Source organism: Diabrotica virgifera, chromosome 5 (assembly GCF_917563875.1).
Source record: "Diabrotica virgifera virgifera chromosome 5, PGI_DIABVI_V3a".
Taxonomy (NCBI): domain Eukaryota; kingdom Metazoa; phylum Arthropoda; class Insecta; order Coleoptera; family Chrysomelidae; genus Diabrotica; species Diabrotica virgifera.
The window spans coordinates 145,987,112-146,004,419 of record NC_065447.1 but is presented as its reverse complement, the minus strand read 5'-3'; the positions used below and the strand labels follow the sequence as shown (position 1 = coordinate 146,004,419).

Below are 17,308 nucleotides of genomic sequence, written 5' to 3'. Positions count from 1 at the left end.
TATTATTAGTTTTCCTTTTCATATTAGTCGATGTAATGCGTGAGGCCACTTTCGTATGAAAAATGTTTCTGACTCAATTTCTTTGCGGATTCCTGTTTAAAAATGTCCCCTTTAAACCAATCAGAAAAGTGTCAATTTTTTAAGCAAATTCAAAATTACTTTTTTGCCTCGAAAAATGTATTTTTAGGGTAATTATAAACAATAAAGGTATCTTGTCATATTTCTGAAAAGTTGATAGTTTTTGAGTTATAAGCGATTTAAAATCTGAAAACTAAATGTTTGAAAACTGTTTTAATAAAATGACAGATCTTTTTTATTTAAGATGACCCAAAAATGCTAAAAACATATTTTCACTGCAAAAAAGTGATGCTTTGAATTTGTTAAAAAAACAATTTCTGCCCAAAAATTTCACCCGTCGCACTTCTGATTTGTTTATAGGGGATATTTTTTAACAAGAATCCACAAAGAAACCGAATCAGAACAGTCAGACACAGGCAGCATAAATCCGGACCTCAGAAGTGTCATAGGTTGTCGAAACGGACCCTCAGGGAAACTATTTGGTGACCCCTGATATAGGATATCACTAATTTTGAGTCATTTTTGTCAAACTTCCGGTCACAACTTTTTAACAGGAAAAAACATCAAAACAAGACATAAAATTCGGAAGTGTATTCTGCCCAACATTCAGTACCATACATCATAGTTCACATAGTGGGTCTTAAGCCAGTCTTATAGAACTTACCTTTTAGTTTTATTAGTAGCTTTCTATCACACACTACTCCGCGTACCACTTTCCACTTCATCTAATTCTCTACTTCTATTAACTTCATGTCCATGTACTTCCCCATGTCCAGTAATGTCGATCCCAGATACATAAAACTATTATCTTGTGTGATTTCTTGTCTATTTAAGCTAACTAATCTATGCAGATTTGGAATACTATCTTTAAAAAAATATACTGTTTTGTCCTACTTAAGTTTAAACCTTTTTCTTCAAGCGCCTATCTTAACTGCTTTACTTTTCCTACAGTTCTCTCTAATTTTTCTACCAACAAAATATCTTCTTACATTAACAACCAAGGATCTCCCATTAAAGTTCAGCTATTATCTGATCCAGGATGAATGAGAATAAATTTAGCAGGGAACCCTAATTTCACTCAAAATTTACCAATTTCACATGCATTTGCTATAATGCTAATTGTTACCATCTCATATTATATATCTTGCACCACATATTCAGCTGGCACTCCTTTCCTACTTAGTACCAGTACGTCTCTGGTAGCTTTGCCACATGCCTTCTCAAGATTAATAAAAACTATGTGCAAGTCTTTCTCTTTCACTCAAGTTTTCCATTAGCTGTCTTAAAATAAAAATTGCTGTTGTGGACCTGCCATGCATATATCCAAAACGACTTTTATCCATTTTTATTTCTAGAACCTTATACTAAATTTTGTTAGATTTTACCATAAATGTACAATAAAAACATATTTTAATTGGCTGCTATGGAAAATGTCTGAACAAAATTTAAGCAAAATTTTACTGGAAATAACTATTGCAAACTAAATAAAACACTAAATTAATAGATGTTTATAATTTTTTTATTCTTTATTAAAAATCTGGGAAATCTAAGCAAGAACTTTCATATCACTATCTTTAAATTTTACAGCACATTTCTTCCACGCACATTCATATGGTTTTCCTTCAGTGTGTTCTTAAACGGTTTTAAGACCACTTCAAACCATACTAGTAAGAATATTCAATCAAATTCACATTATTTTTTCAAAGTAATTTCAAATGAGTTGCAGTAGTATACTGCTTAGAAAAAATCACATTTGTGAGGTTTTTCCCCACTAAGAATTTTCATGTGAGGATGTGAGAACACGTGAACTGCCCTATTCTCAAAAGCAGCAACGAATATCTACTACTTTTGACGAGATGAGTAACCTCCAAAATACCAACATCTGGAGAAACTTCTTCAGGAGAAATCTATTTTATTATTTTCTAGTATTAATAGTACCTTTACACCTTAAAAAAAAATTGTAAATACTTTCTCTTGTTTACTTTGACCTGTTCACTAAAAAAATCAATATTAGATAACATTTTATTAAAATGTTGTTCTCAAGCCATTTCCTTGTGGCATTTTTGTAATTAACTATTCTAAATTGGAAATAAGCCCCAATTTTAATAAAAAAAAAATGATTTTATTATCGTTACAACATCCGCATCGGACGTCGTTATCAAAATACAAAATATTAATGGTATTACAAAATATTAATTAAACATTAATATTTTGTTTTTGACATCGACATCCGATGTGGACGTCAAAACGTTATTAAAACCATTTTTTAGTTAAATTGTGGCTTATTTCCCATTTGAAATAGTTAATTCTATTGAAATAAAAATTATTCCAGTTACCATAATTCCCAAATATGTCAAAATAAATCCAATTTGTATGTAGTAAGTCAATGTTCAAGATATTTTTAGAAAATTTATATTAATTAGTTGTAAGTAATGAAATATTTAGCTTCTGTTGTTATCTAATCTTAATAAATTTACAGATTTCTCCTCAATTTATTTATAATTATTAAATTTATTATTGTTGTTCTGAAGCTATTTCCTTGTGGCATTTTTATGATTAATTATTTATATGGGAAATAAGCCACAATTAAAATGAAAAAAATAATTTTATTAACGTTTCGACGCCCAAATCGGGTGCCGTTGTCAAAATACAAAATATTACTAAAATAAACTAAAGTGTTGTTGCTAAGCAAAAAAAAATTCTTCTAATAATTTATTTAATCTCACTCATTTATATTGGCAATTCAGACATATATTATACATTTTAAAGTAGAAGACTTTAAAATGATATTGCCAATATTTATGAGTTGCGTTCCTGGGACGACTTACTGAAAGATAGTTCATTCGATTACATGAAATTAACCCCAACTCAAGAATATCCGTCATAAAAAATTATAGCATGTGATATGTCTTTAAAAAGACAACCAAATGCAACGACAGTAAAATTCTCGCGTTAGAGACTTCATAGTAAATCACAAGGGAAAACCAGGAAAAACCCTGTGATACTATCCCGACATCGTAAGTATTTGGTCTTACATTAATTTACTCTCAAAAAATAATACCAAATTCTGACTTGTAACATGTTTAAATTATAAATATTATTAATAATACTAGATATATAAGTAATACTAAAATATAAAATATGTACTAGCTCGATATTATTGACTTACTAATCTTGGTATTTTCTTTCTATTGACTTCCTCTTTCAGTATGGGTAACCACATCCTACTGCATTCTACCGAGGAATTTGCGACACAATTGGTTTCATTTAGCATAATTAGAGCCGCTTCTTTGATTTTTCTCTTTTTACTATCTGATTCTTTCAGGACTATACTTGAATCTCTCCACTGAACTCTATGTTCATTATCCCATGCGTGTTGACATATTTGAGATCTCTCAAATTCTCTATTTTTAATATAATATTGATGTTCACTTATTCTAACGTCTAATGGTCTTGATGTCTCACCTAAATAAAATTGTTCGCATTCACAAGGTATTTTATAAATGCAATTTTTTGTTCTTTCTTGATCATTGTTAGGTTTAGTTTTAGATAGAATAGATCTCAATGTGTTTGTTGTTTTGAATGTTGTTGAAATGTTGAATTTATTTCCTATTGTTTTAAGTTTCTCGGATAGTCCTTTTATATATGGTATTGATATTTTCCTCGTATTATTTCTGGTGAATGTTGTAGGATCCCGTTCTAAGTTGTTCTGTTCCATTCGATCCAATCTTGACAATTCCTTATTTATAAACGATAAAGGATAATCATTTTTTAATAAAACAGATGTTAACAATTGTTTTTCTGCTAAAAAGGAATTTTCGTTAGAACAAGTAATTTTGGCTCTATCATATAAGGATTTAATGATTCCCGTTTTAACGTTGATGTTGTGATTTGACTTGTAATTGAGATATCTGTTGGTGTGTGTTGGTTTTCTATACACTTGAGTCTCATATCCAATATCCTTCTTTGAGATCAAAACATCGAGGAAAGGTAGGCTGTTATTGTATTCCTTTTTCATTGTAAATTTTATTGTCTCTTCTTGATCGTTTATAATATTCAGGAATGTATCCAACAATTCTGATCCATGAGGCCATATTGAAAACACATCATCTACATATCTCCACCATACTGTGGGTTTTAAATTTTGTTTAGAAATAATATTAGTTTCGAAATCCTCCATAAATATATTAGCCAATAATGGAGATAAAGAAGAGCCCATTGCTAGACCAAAATTTTGTTTATAGAATTCATTGTTTAGTTGAAAATAGGTATTATGGGTACATAATGTCAATAACTCCATTATAGCTGATACATTTAGTCTTGTCCTAGTTGCCAATGTATTATCATTCTCTAATTTCGTTTTGATTATGTTTAAAGTTTTATCTAATGGTACATTTGTAAATAAACTGTTTATGTCAAAACTTACTAAAATATTATTTGGATTAAATTCAATAGTTGATAATTTGTTTAAAAAATGTTTTGTATTTTTTATAAAAGTGTCATCATTATTAGCAAATGGTTTTAGAATGTTTAATAAGAATTTTGATAGTTCACTACAAGGAGAATTGATGGTACTACAAATGGGTCTAAGTGGTATGTTCGCTTTATGAATTTTCGGCACTCCATAAAAATGTGGTGTCTTACTGTAGTGAGGTGTCATTAATTTTCTTTGATAGTATGTTAGATCATTTTTAAATTTGAATAAAGCTCTATATATTTTGTTTTCCAGTGTCTTCGTTGGATCCTTCGTTAATTTGCTATAAGGTCCATTTGTAATTAGATCTGTAATTTTGTCCTCATATTGTATTTTATTCATTATTACAGTTGCATTGCCTTTATCCGCTGGTAGGATTGTTATGGAGTCATCATTTCTTAAAGTTTTTAAAGCCTTCATTTCCTCTTTGCTGATGTTCTGTTCAATTTGATTAGACTTTTCCAATTCAAGTTTACATAGTACCCTATATTGTTCTTTTTCATGAGTTGGTAGACACTGGGATATTTTCTCCACTGAGCTGATTATGTCTAATTTTGGAATAGATGGATGAGTAACAGCATAGTTTAAACCTTTTGACAATACCAAATTTTCCGTTGCATTTAAATGTCTATTTGATAGATTGACAACTGTCGTTAATATGTCATTATTTCTATTTAGGTTATCAAAAGTATGTAAACTATTTTGTTCTAAAAGATTATTAAATTTATTTAAATGTATATTTCTTTGTTTCTGATATGAATTTTCATAAATTATGTGTAAACTAAAAATAATTCGATCAAAATCAGAATTTGATATCATTCCGAAAAGTAAATCTTCAATACTTACGATGTCTTGTTCGATAAAAAATAAATTTGACCTGTGAAATTGCAACCTTTCCCGGATCATCGACAAACTGGCTCTATGTAGAATATTTTGGAGTCTTCTGCTTGAGTATGCTGGCCGTAACCTCAAGCCCTTTGGTATTATGTTGTTATTTCTACATCTTCTTAAAAATTTTATTGAATTTTGACAATGTGCCAGTTTCTCGTAGAAGGTTTCCAATTTCCTAAAATTTTGACACACGATAGGCTATTTCTACATCTTCTTAAAAAAATTTGGGCGTCGAAACGTTAATAAAATTATTTTTTTCATTTTAATTGTGGCTTATTTCCCATATAAATAATTAATCAAATTTATTATTGTTATTAAACCATTATTCAATGTTACGCACCTACAGAAGATGAGAAAGAAAATTTCTACCAACAATTAACAGATACTATCGGAAAGCTGACCAAAGGAGATATACTCATAGTCATGGGAGATCTGAACGCGAAAGTTGGCAAAAACAGTAAGGGAGTGGCAAAATGCATGGGAACATATGGACTAGGGAAAAGAAACAACAATGGAGAGAAATTTATAGAACTTAGCCTAGAAATCAATCTTGTCATTGGAGGAACGTTTTTCTCACACAAAGACTGCCACAAAATAACCTGGATCTCACCAAATAATAAAACGCAAAATCACATAGACCACATCTTAATTAATAAAAAATGGAGAAGTATCCTTCTAGGTGTACGAAATAAAAGATCAGCAGATGTAGGAAGTCATCATTACCTACTAATAGCGGAAATAAAAGTAAAAATCAAGGCCAAAAGAGGGAGTAAACAATATAACAAACGAAGATAATATACAACGACTGAAAGACAGTGAAACCCAAAAAATGTGGAGTAACAAAATAAAGTTGAACACACAAACTGTAAACAACACACAGACAAATATATCAAACAAATGGGAGATAATCAAAGAGGCTGTACACCAAACTGCACAAGAAGTGTTGGGCTACAACTGAGAAAAGAAAACAGAGTGGCTAGGTGATAACACATGGCAACTGATAAAAAAGAGAAAGGATTTAAAGGCCGAACTAAATAGAATACAAAAATTAGAAGATAAAATCAGAATAACCCAAGAGTATGCAGATATAAATAAACAAGTAAAAGGAATTATGAGAATTAGGACAAGTAAAAGGAATTAGGAGAATTACGACAAGTAAAAGAGTGCTGGGAATTACAAAAGAGAATGGACAGAGATGGCACGCTTAGCAGAATAGGTAGCCGAAACAAATAATCAGAGAGAGCTATATAAAACCACTAAACATCTTGCAAATAAGAATGTCAACAGTGACACACCACTAAAAGACAAACAAGGACAACTGCTTACAACAACAGAAGAGCAAACACAAAGATGGCATGAGTACTATAGCGAACTTACGGCAGAAGAAGAAAATGAGCCGCCATTCCAAGTTGGTAAAAGGGGACAAGCCATTGTAGCTAAAAATTGTATGTTAGGTTGATTGTTCCAAAAGAGGTACTTACAAAATAGTATAGAAAGTTTAGTGTACAAAGGGATATGTCAACATATTCCTTTTGGTACAGCCTATATCAGTATATCTATTAGTGAATAATGAGACAACTTGATTTGTACTCTTATTAATGGTTAGATTTTAATGTAATAAGCAACCAACTTAACATACACAACCTATAAATTAGTCTACAGTGTTGTGTCATCGTTGTGATTATTATTGCAAAATAAAAGTGTGTGTTTGAATTAACTAATAACATTATTTTATTATAATAAGTGAAAATTGAAGAATGTGTAAAAAAACAAATTTTGAATATGAATAAATATGAAAAGAAGGCAGTCATCAAGGAAATATCTACCTTCACTCTACACTCTCACTGTTACATATTTATGAAACTTAGAAGATGTATCCAGATAATTTTATTAATTGTAAAATATATGAAAACATGTTTTACAGCCTGATTATCAGTATGAAGAAACATAAAGAAAGATACATGCGGTACATGTGACAAATTAAAAATGAAAATATGCAAAAATGAGGATGAACTAAAGTACATTTAAAAGAATACTATTTACAAGCTGATTGAGGGTATAAAAACTAAGAAGACAATAAATTTCTGTCACATCTTTGTCACTTTTTTATTTAAATTTGTTTTTGCAGTCAACAATTGCTTACTACAAATGTTGCATTCATAAGGTTTTTTACCACTGTGTGTTCTAAAATGTGCTTTCATATGACACACAGTGGTAAACGATTTCACATTTGTGAGATTTTTCCCGAGTATGAACTATCATATATTTATGTCGATTTAGAGGAGAATTTAGAGAAAATTGCTTAACGCAGATTTCACATTGATAAGGTTTTTCTCCAGTGTGTGCTCTTAAATGTTTTTTCAAATAATCTACACAGGTAAATAACCTAAAACAAATTTCACAATTTCATTGTTTCTTTTGCACACTTGCTAATGGGTTGTTCTTCTTGACAGGAGAATGTCCAGCCACTGGTTTTACAATAACTTCAGTTCTTCATTTATTATGAAGAAAATCTAAAACAAAAATTAAGTTTAAAGAATAAATTATTTATTTTCACTTATGTGAACAAACTACAAAATCATAATCATAACCGAATGATAGTCCACCATACTGATTTTGATCCACCTTCATTATTTTTGAAAAAAAAACCATATTATCACTTATTATCTTTTAATAGTTTTTTATGAACTTCATAAATAACATCATTATCATAATTAGCTTGACAATTCTGTGTCAACCTGAGCCTGCTACCAGAGAAGTTGTCAATTCCTAGTAACTTCCCTCTATCTTTGAACCCTTAAGCCAGGATCACACGAGGCTAGTTATTCAAGTTAGGATAGTAAGCTAGATATCCTGGTATCCTAGCTTGAGTTACTGTCCTGGCTTGGCGCATGCTAGAACGGTTTACATGTGGCTGGAAAATTTTCAGCCAGTCACTGTACTATTGCGAGATCAACAACTGTCAACGACAGCATACTAACCCCCTCTGTGGCTCAGTGGTCAGGGTGCGTACCTTTGGATCGAAAGGTCGAATGGTTGTGAGTTCGAATCTCACCAGGGTTTTTCGTTTATTTTAAATTAATAAATGAAAGTAATTTCTGTCCTTGTGGGATCGGTACTCACCAGAGAGACTGCAGATGTTTGGATACAATTAGCATCTCTTTGGAAAGACAATGACGTCTACTTTGCAAAGTAACAAGACACTTACTCAACATACACACTACATATTACTCCCCTGAGTTAGTGATAAGTTATAGTCTAAAAAATCATTATGAAATTGACTGGCCAGTTGGTTGTGAAAACCAGTGCCAATACACAAAACACACACAAAAACGCTTTACCAGCAAGAGTTTTAGAAGTATGTGGTTATCTCTTTAAAAAAATAAAACAGGTCGACATTATGCGCTTGCCGTTTAAAAACACTAGCTTTGCGGGCCAGACGAGGGTGGTACACATGCCAAGATAATAAAACCAATAGCTTAACAAAATAGAACTCCATGCTATTAGCCGATCCTAGCTTAAGACACTGACTTACTGTCTTTCTCATTAGCATACTAGCCTACATGCGAAGCTAATTCTGTATACATGGAGCTAGTAATACTAACCTGCTTGTTTAAAAGCGCTAGCTTGAAAATCTAGCCTCGTGTAATGCGGGCATTAGAATCATAAGGTCTGCTTATACATCATTCATAGATCAGGTCAAAATAAGAATAGTTGTAAATAATAAATAAGTTATTATCAATGAATATAGATGTATTTATTGTTATTATTTAGAAAAAACTGACATCTTTAACATACTACATTTTAAGAAATCCTGATTGTTTTATTGATATAGTTGGTTCGCTAAACTCAGACACAACTGGCTACTGATTTTAGTAAGTAATTTTGCCAATTTAGTAAAATTGGCAAAAAAAAATAATTACTAAATAGTTAGTAATTTTGCCAATTTTCTCAAAATTGGCCAAAAAGAAATACCGACTAATATCACTAGCCAGTTGTGTCTGAGTTTAGCAAACCGACTAGGTATATGGTTATTTCCAAATATATTAATATTTTACACGAATTTTTTAGTGTGAACTATCATAATGTTGATTAAAATTAAATATCTTAAAATAACTTATACAAATATATGAGGTATTTTCTACAGTGAATTGGATCTTGATCTTTTTGGAAAGTGTGTACCTAGCTTTTGAAATATGTAAGTACATACAAGGAGTGAAGGAGTACATACTACATGTGTAAACTCCATGTTAATAATGGAAACTCCGATCGTAGTTCACTACAATTGGCCTTTGCATGAGTTAATTAATGTGTTAATGTTTAATTAATTTAATTTTACTACAGAGACCTATGGAAACATAATCAGAAAAACTTACCATTTTGGACATGAATTATCTATCCTCCTTTTATTTGATGTCTTCACTATTTATTTGGTCCAAAAAATTTCCACCATAGAAATAACTACTTTTATCAGTTTTAAAGACTCTCTACAGTCTCTACTCTATCTCAGTTTTAAAGTTTTAACAGAATAGGAACTATTACAGCATCACACAGGTTGTCCAGAATTTTCGATTTTAATTTTACATTCTTCTTTGTAAAAATTATTTTCTGCTTGCTTTATTTCCATTTTATTGATTTAAGAAAATAATATCACATTCACAGCACATAATATTTTACACGTACATAATATATATTATTAATATGAGAACAAAGTAGTAAATTAACCAAAACAATCCAATTCCCAAACACAACCTCAAAAAATTCTCAAAAGAAAATCAGATGATGAATGACACGATCCCGACTCCCGACCAATCGTAGCAAACATATCCGATCCGCTTTATCGGATGCGCACGGTGAAACGAATTTTGGTCAACTTCGCGCATGGAACAAATTTTTTGACGAGTGAGCTTACTGATTCTCCTATACTGTGGCAGTACCTTGATCGATACATTGTTTAAACAATTTTTTTTAGACAAATTCACAAAAATAATTTTTTCACTTAGAACAATTTTTTTTAGATCATTTGGGTTATTCTGAGCAAAAAAAGGTATTTTGTGATTTTTCTCTAAAATTGATTGTTGTCGAGTTATACGCGATTTAAAATTTGAAAAATGCGAAAATAGCCATTTTCAAGGCTTAATAACTCGGTTAAAATCCATTATTATGAAAGTCAGAAAGTGACCAAATCAAAGTTTATAGCCCCCTCTACAAGATACAGCAGAAATTTTTGTCACTATTTTATTACTAAGCTTTATCTTTAATTATTAACAATGAGCGCTAAGTGCGTATTAGGCGGCCGTCAATGGTGAGTGCTAAAGAGATGCACCATTCCGGCCATCCAATGGTGAATCTCACTCGCACTCACATTGACGGCCGCCTCAATACACGCTTAGCGCTCATTGTTGATAATTAAAAATAATATCTTATTAATGAAATAATGACAAAAATTTCTTCAGAATCTTATAGAGGTAGCTTTAATCTTTGATTTTTTTTAGTCTCTGACTTTGATAATATATAATATCGTATGGCATTTTTGCCTTTCGGGCAGTTCCGGCGCCAATTACATCTTTAACCCTGTTTCAAATAACTAGTGTCGATGTACACTAGCCCAGGGGGACCGACGGCTTAACGTGCTCTCCGAGGCAGGGTGAGACGGCTCGTGTCATTATTGGAAATGAAAATGGCTTGTCTTTGGCAGGGCTCGAACCCACGTGCACTGGCGTATGAGGCCAGCGATTATGCCGTTATGCCAGCGAGTTATTAAACCTTAAAAATGGTTATTTTGGCGTTTTTCAAAATTTAAGTCGATAATAACTCGACAACAGTCAATTTTAGAGAAAAAAGACCCAAATAATCTAAAAAAAATGTGTACGAAGTGAAAAAAATTATTTTTGCGAATTTGTTTAAAATCATTGTTTATCGCCAAAACGTCACTAAAATCATCCATTATTGTACTCATTTGCCCATTTTCGGCAGTAAAGTAACACTTTGTTGTATTGAAAGAAGAATGTTACTTTACCAGCCGCGATTATTAATCAAATTAACCGAGATTGAATGTAAGTGGTCAATGACAGCAATCGATTATTTATTTGAGTGAAATTAAAATTTATTTACTTTAATTATTAAAAATATTGTACAAAATTTATCTTATTATTAATAAAATTTATGTCAAAAAGTAAATTTCTGTAGTGTTTTGCAATTATATTCATACAAAATAAATCAAAACTTTACAGATTTAGTAATTAGCTAGGTATACAATATGCAAAAGTCATCTGTCATTACTGTCATACGAATTTTAACGACCCCCCTACAAGATACTGAAGAAATTTTTGTTATTATTTTATTACTAAGCGGTTATTTCTAATTATTAACAATGAGCGCTAGGAGCGTATTGACGCAGCTATCAATGTGAGTGCGAGTGAGATGCACCATTGCACCATTTTGACATTTAAAAATTCAAACTTCTGTCAAACCACAATACTGTCAAAACTTTTTTGTAATTTAACATTATTAAATAGTCCAAGAAGAAGGTCTAAGTTTTCCTCGTTGATTAACTTCAATAGCTCAGCTGGTATTTCATCTTATCCTACAGATTTGTTGTTTATTAGTTGACGTCCATTAAATTCAATATTTCCTCTGTCATCCATCTTTGCTTCCGTGGTCGCTGTTTTGTGAGCATTTCAGTTGCCGTTGCAAGGGCGTGTCTGATTTCCTCCCGAAGGCGAAAGTTAAGGATGTTTAATTATATGAAAGTGTGCTAAAGAACAGTGCGAAAAAGTAAAACCGTTTTAAAATACATTGTTACTTCAGACACACTTTAAACCCTTCATGTACTGCTATCTATATTTACAATTTTCACACAATAAAACCTTTACATCAGCGGTTCTCAATATTTTTGAGTCATGTACCATCTAAACTTTCTTTTATTATATTTCTATATTTTTAGATTGTATAATCAAGACTTACTATGTACTACTATTTTAAGTTTTTGTGTGTTTTGTGTACCACCGCAAATAATGATATGTACCACCAGTGGTACGTGTACCACAGATTGAGAACCGCTGCTTTACATAATATGAGATAGAGTAGATAAAAATTATTTTTGTGAATTTGGTTAACAAAAATTGGTTAAACAATTTTTTGACCGCGGTACCGCGTGACACCCTGTGTGTCCTAGATTTTAACAATATTTCAGATAATTTCAAATATCTTAAAATTATTCCACTGTAATATATTTAAATATATTAGTAAACAATCAAGCATGCCGAATGTTTAAGTAGTCTTGTAAACAAAACTTACACATGTAGGTATTAGTGCAAGATTGCATTTCTGTATATTATTATTGAAATAATAATCTTGACATACATATACGAAAGTATTACAAACATAGGTAATCAATAAGTATTCATACACAGAAATATTTAGGGCAGTCTAACAGTCTAATATTGGGGTTACTTTAGAGAGTGCCACCTCGAAGAGAGGACGTTCATTCCATCGTCAACTGGGTACTATTAACGAGTATTAAATGTACCTATAATAATAAAGTATTAATGGGAAATATAGTGTCTTCCAGTTAATCACCCCATCGTTAGGGTAGCAAAAACGCGTTACCACCATATGGCGACCTGAGAGACGAACTGGACTTCTGAACCAGCAACAGCAACAAGAAAGATGGCAACAAAAAACTGGAAGAAAAGACAGAAAATTTGGGGTAAAGTACAAATCCTCTTATAAAATAGCATTATCAGCTGCAATATGGAGCTGGAGAGGCCAACCATACGAGAAATGGTAGACGTCGGCAGGAACAGCTTTGGAGACATGGGACCACGCCCAGCGTCAAGGAAAATGGACCATAGTGGACAATAATTGTGTGTGAATTCGTGAGTAACTTTTAATAAGCTATTTTTTTATATTGCATACAGTCTCACAGATTAATCTCACAGATAAGAATAATTTTTTTTGATTAAGTAAATAAAACGTAAAAATATAGGTAATCTTTTTGAGAAGTATTAACTTTTTAATTGAATACAATAATTATCAAACTAGGTGAAGTTTTCATCATTTTTATTAATTTTTAAGTATATAATATAAAGAATCTAATATATTCAATAAGCTAGTTGATATCTATTTTTGACTATAGTATCGATATTAAGTTTTATTTTTAAGGAAAGATACGAATTTTTGCAATTCTTAATAGATTATATTTTTAACTATGATTATCAATTTTTTGCTATTTAAACACTTTTATTTTGCGTAAGGTAAGGTATATTTACCTATTCTCAAATGTTGATATTGACCGTGAACAGAAACAAAAGAATGTGCTGAGACGTCATAATATACGATTTAAATGGACTATTTATAGTACTATATGTACACTAAGAAATTATGTAATAGGAAGATTTTATGAAATTACGATGAATTAGAATATTTTTGAGAATATAATGGAAGAAATATTATTATTATTTGAATTATATAATATAAGATAAGAAAAGAAATACTTTGAGACGTTGTTGGAACAAAATACAGGACTTACGAGACGGAAATGTCTAAATAATTAATATGGAAATTTTTGTTGAAAATAATGCACTCAACATTTTTAAAGAACTTTTATGATAAATATGATAATTACAAAGAAATGAATCCTAAAAAGGGAAAATAAAAAATGAATATGGAAGAGAAGTTTGATTTTTTTATATACAAGGACTATCCCATATATAGGGACTAACGATGAAGAATTTTTTTATACGAAAAGAGGATACAGGCTAAGGAAATATGTCATGGAAACTAATCTGATACAAGAATAAAGACAAAACAAGTCATAATGAAAATGAAGTGACAATGAAGAATAAGTTATCTGGAAAATAGAATATTTAAAGAGAATATTTTATACTGCTACAAACAGTATATATTGAGTATGATATAAATGTACTTTTAAATTTCTATAATATAATATAATATAACTTTAAATTCTTATAATATAAATATATTTTGATTGAAAACATAAGATAAGTCATGTAAGACTGTATCTCAATTAGAGAAATAGAGACTATTTTTTATGACGTAAAAGTGACTATTCGTGCGAAGAAACTGAACTTATATTTAATTAGTGTCAAAAAAAAAAGATAAACTATTTTTAGCTATTGTAAGTTTTTCTCGTTCGTAATTTTTATGTAAATATTTTGTGGGTACCCGGGCCCAGAAACAGATTTAGAATTAGGATTTAAATTTTTCCTTATGGTCAGGAGATTTTAATCGATTTTTTTTTAACAGAATATAGTCTATTTTTATTAACACTTTCTTTCGGATTTTTTTTTCTCATAATTGAATGCTTGAAGTTTTTTTATACCGATAAAGATCGTTTGATACGATTAAGATCGTTGATTTTAACTTTTTTTTAATATCGGTCGAATTCTAATATAAATATGATTTTTAAATGTTTTATGATGATTAATTAATGAGATAACTGATTTTTTAATATATTAAAAGCATAATTAATATGAGACAATCTAGACAAAACAAAAAAAAAACACATTCTTGTCAAGAAAACTGGTACAAAATGAAGATCAGAAGATTTTAGCATACCCAATTTTTGTTTTGAAGTAATCCTATTCTCAACTAAGGGTGAGCAGTAGGTTCAAATAGGAATTTAGGGATGCGAGAAGTAGAAGAAGATTTTAGAGACGCACAACTATCCATTTTGTCTTTTTGGAACAAACCTTCTCACGACTAAGAACGTGCAAAAGGACCGGAAGCAAATTCAAGGGTTTAAGGCTGCGGAAAAACTACCCACCGAGTAGGTAAGGGTAAGAGAAGAAGAATTTATGAAGTAAATGATATATAAGTGAAGAATTATGAAAAATGATGAATATATATGAAAAAAGATATATATGAAATATAAAGTAAATGAAAAATGAAATAATGAAGGAATATGAAGAAGAAGATTTATGTTTAATAGTACACTATGAAGAAAGTACTAAGTATAAAAAAATGAAGAAATATGTAATTATTGTGAAGTACCAGACAAGAAGAATAAAAAAAGAGAGAATTTCTAATAGAAGAATATGTAAAAATTTGAGAACAGCAAAATATTTGTCTTGTAAATGTCTCGTAACAGAGTAATTTAAATTTTAAGAGTTTAAGTTGTAAATTTATTTTTAAACCTTTGAGTTAAAGTAAAATATAAAATATAATTTCTCAGTGTACTTTCGCGAGATATAAGGAAGTAATAAATAAGAATAGACGATGTTTGATGACTATTTTTTAATTGTGTAATAAGTTGTATATTTGTATATTTTGTATAAATTTGTATTTTTCTGTAAATTCAGTTAATGATGATGACACGAAAAAAAATTCCTCTCTTTCAAAAGGGAGAGAGAAAAGGCACAGTAAATTGCAGAGTAATTTTTTTTCTTTAGGAACGGTGGTGTCCTAGATTTTAACAATATTTCAGATAATTTCAAATATCTTAAAATTATTCCACTGTAATATATTTAAATATATTAGTAAACAATCAAGCATGCCGAATGTTTAAGTAGTCTTGTAAACAAAACTTACACATGTAGGTATTAGTGCAAGATTGCATTTCTGTATATTATTATTGAAATAATAATCTTGACATACATATACGAAAGTATTACAAACATAGGTAATCAATAAGTATTCATACACAGAAATATTTAGGGCAGTCTAACAGTCTAATATTGGGGTTACTTTAGAGAGTGCCACCTCGAAGAGAGGACGTTCATTCCATCGTCAACTGGGTACTATTAACGAGTATTAAATGTACCTATAATAATAAAGTATTAATGGGAAATATAGTGTCTTCCAGTTAATCACCCCATCGTTAGGGTAGCAAAAACGCGTTACCACCATATGTGTATTTGTTATAAAAATTGTTATACGGATATATTTCTTTGAGTAAGTTTGTGCAAAAAATCGAATCAGAATAATTTACCTAACGGGGGCGACGTTACAGACTATACTAATAATTAGTTGAAACTGTCAAAACAAAGAAACGCTTACTCATCAAAAATGCACTTGAGATTCTCGTATAATCAACATTTACTGAATCGATCCAGGAAGAGTCAACTCCAACTAGTAAAAGTTGATTTAAATTTTTAAAATCAACTTTTACTGCTCGTTTCAGTTGGAGTTGACTCCAACTAGTTGGAGTCAACTCTAACTGAGAATCAACTTGAACTGTAACATATATATTTCATACATATAGTATATAGTGACATCATCCATCTGGGCGTGATGACGTAATCGATGATTTTTTTTAAATGGGAATAAGGGTCGTATGTTATCTCATTTGAAAGAGTGTTCAATTCTCTGTTTAATAATATAAACAATATCATTATTTGTACAGGGTGGCCAAAAAAATAATTTTTGAATTAAATTAATTGACAAAAATAAGAATGTATGTAATTTATTTAACTCAAAATACATTTTATTGCTGTCAGAAAATAGAAAAAAATTATTATTTGGCAAATAAACATTGCTTTTTTGCTTAAATTAAATATTCAAACTGTCAAGATGTACATAGGTGGGAGGCTGTTTGTGATTTAATTTAACCGAAAAGATATGTTTATTTGTGAAATAAACATCTTTTCTATTTTCTGACAGTAGTAGGTACAATGCATTTTGAGTTAAATAAATTACATACATTCTACTTTTTGCGTCAATTAATTTAATTGAAAAAAATTTTTTTAGTCACCCTGTATAAATTATGATAATATTGTTAATATTACTGAATAGAGAATTGAACACGCTTTCAAATGAGATACCACACGACCAATATTCCCATTAAAAAAATCATCGATTACGTCATCATGCTCTGATGGATGACGTCACGTAGAATAAAAT

The 17,308-nt window shown here is 30.3% G+C and overlaps 1 protein-coding gene and 1 long non-coding RNA gene across 4 annotated transcripts in view; one reads left to right on the top strand and one right to left on the bottom strand.

Annotated features, from left to right (window-relative positions):
* LOC126884472 (uncharacterized) overlaps nt 1–17,308 on the top strand; it is a 175,648-nt gene that overhangs the window by 77,257 nt on the left and 81,083 nt on the right. The window lies entirely within an intron of this gene.
* Nucleotides 7,525–10,370, bottom strand: LOC126884483 (uncharacterized). The gene is made up of 2 exons (XR_007698060.1): nt 9,820–10,370; nt 7,525–7,956 (listed from the first exon to the last, which is right to left on the bottom strand). It is a non-coding gene; the product is annotated as an uncharacterized LOC126884483 (long non-coding RNA).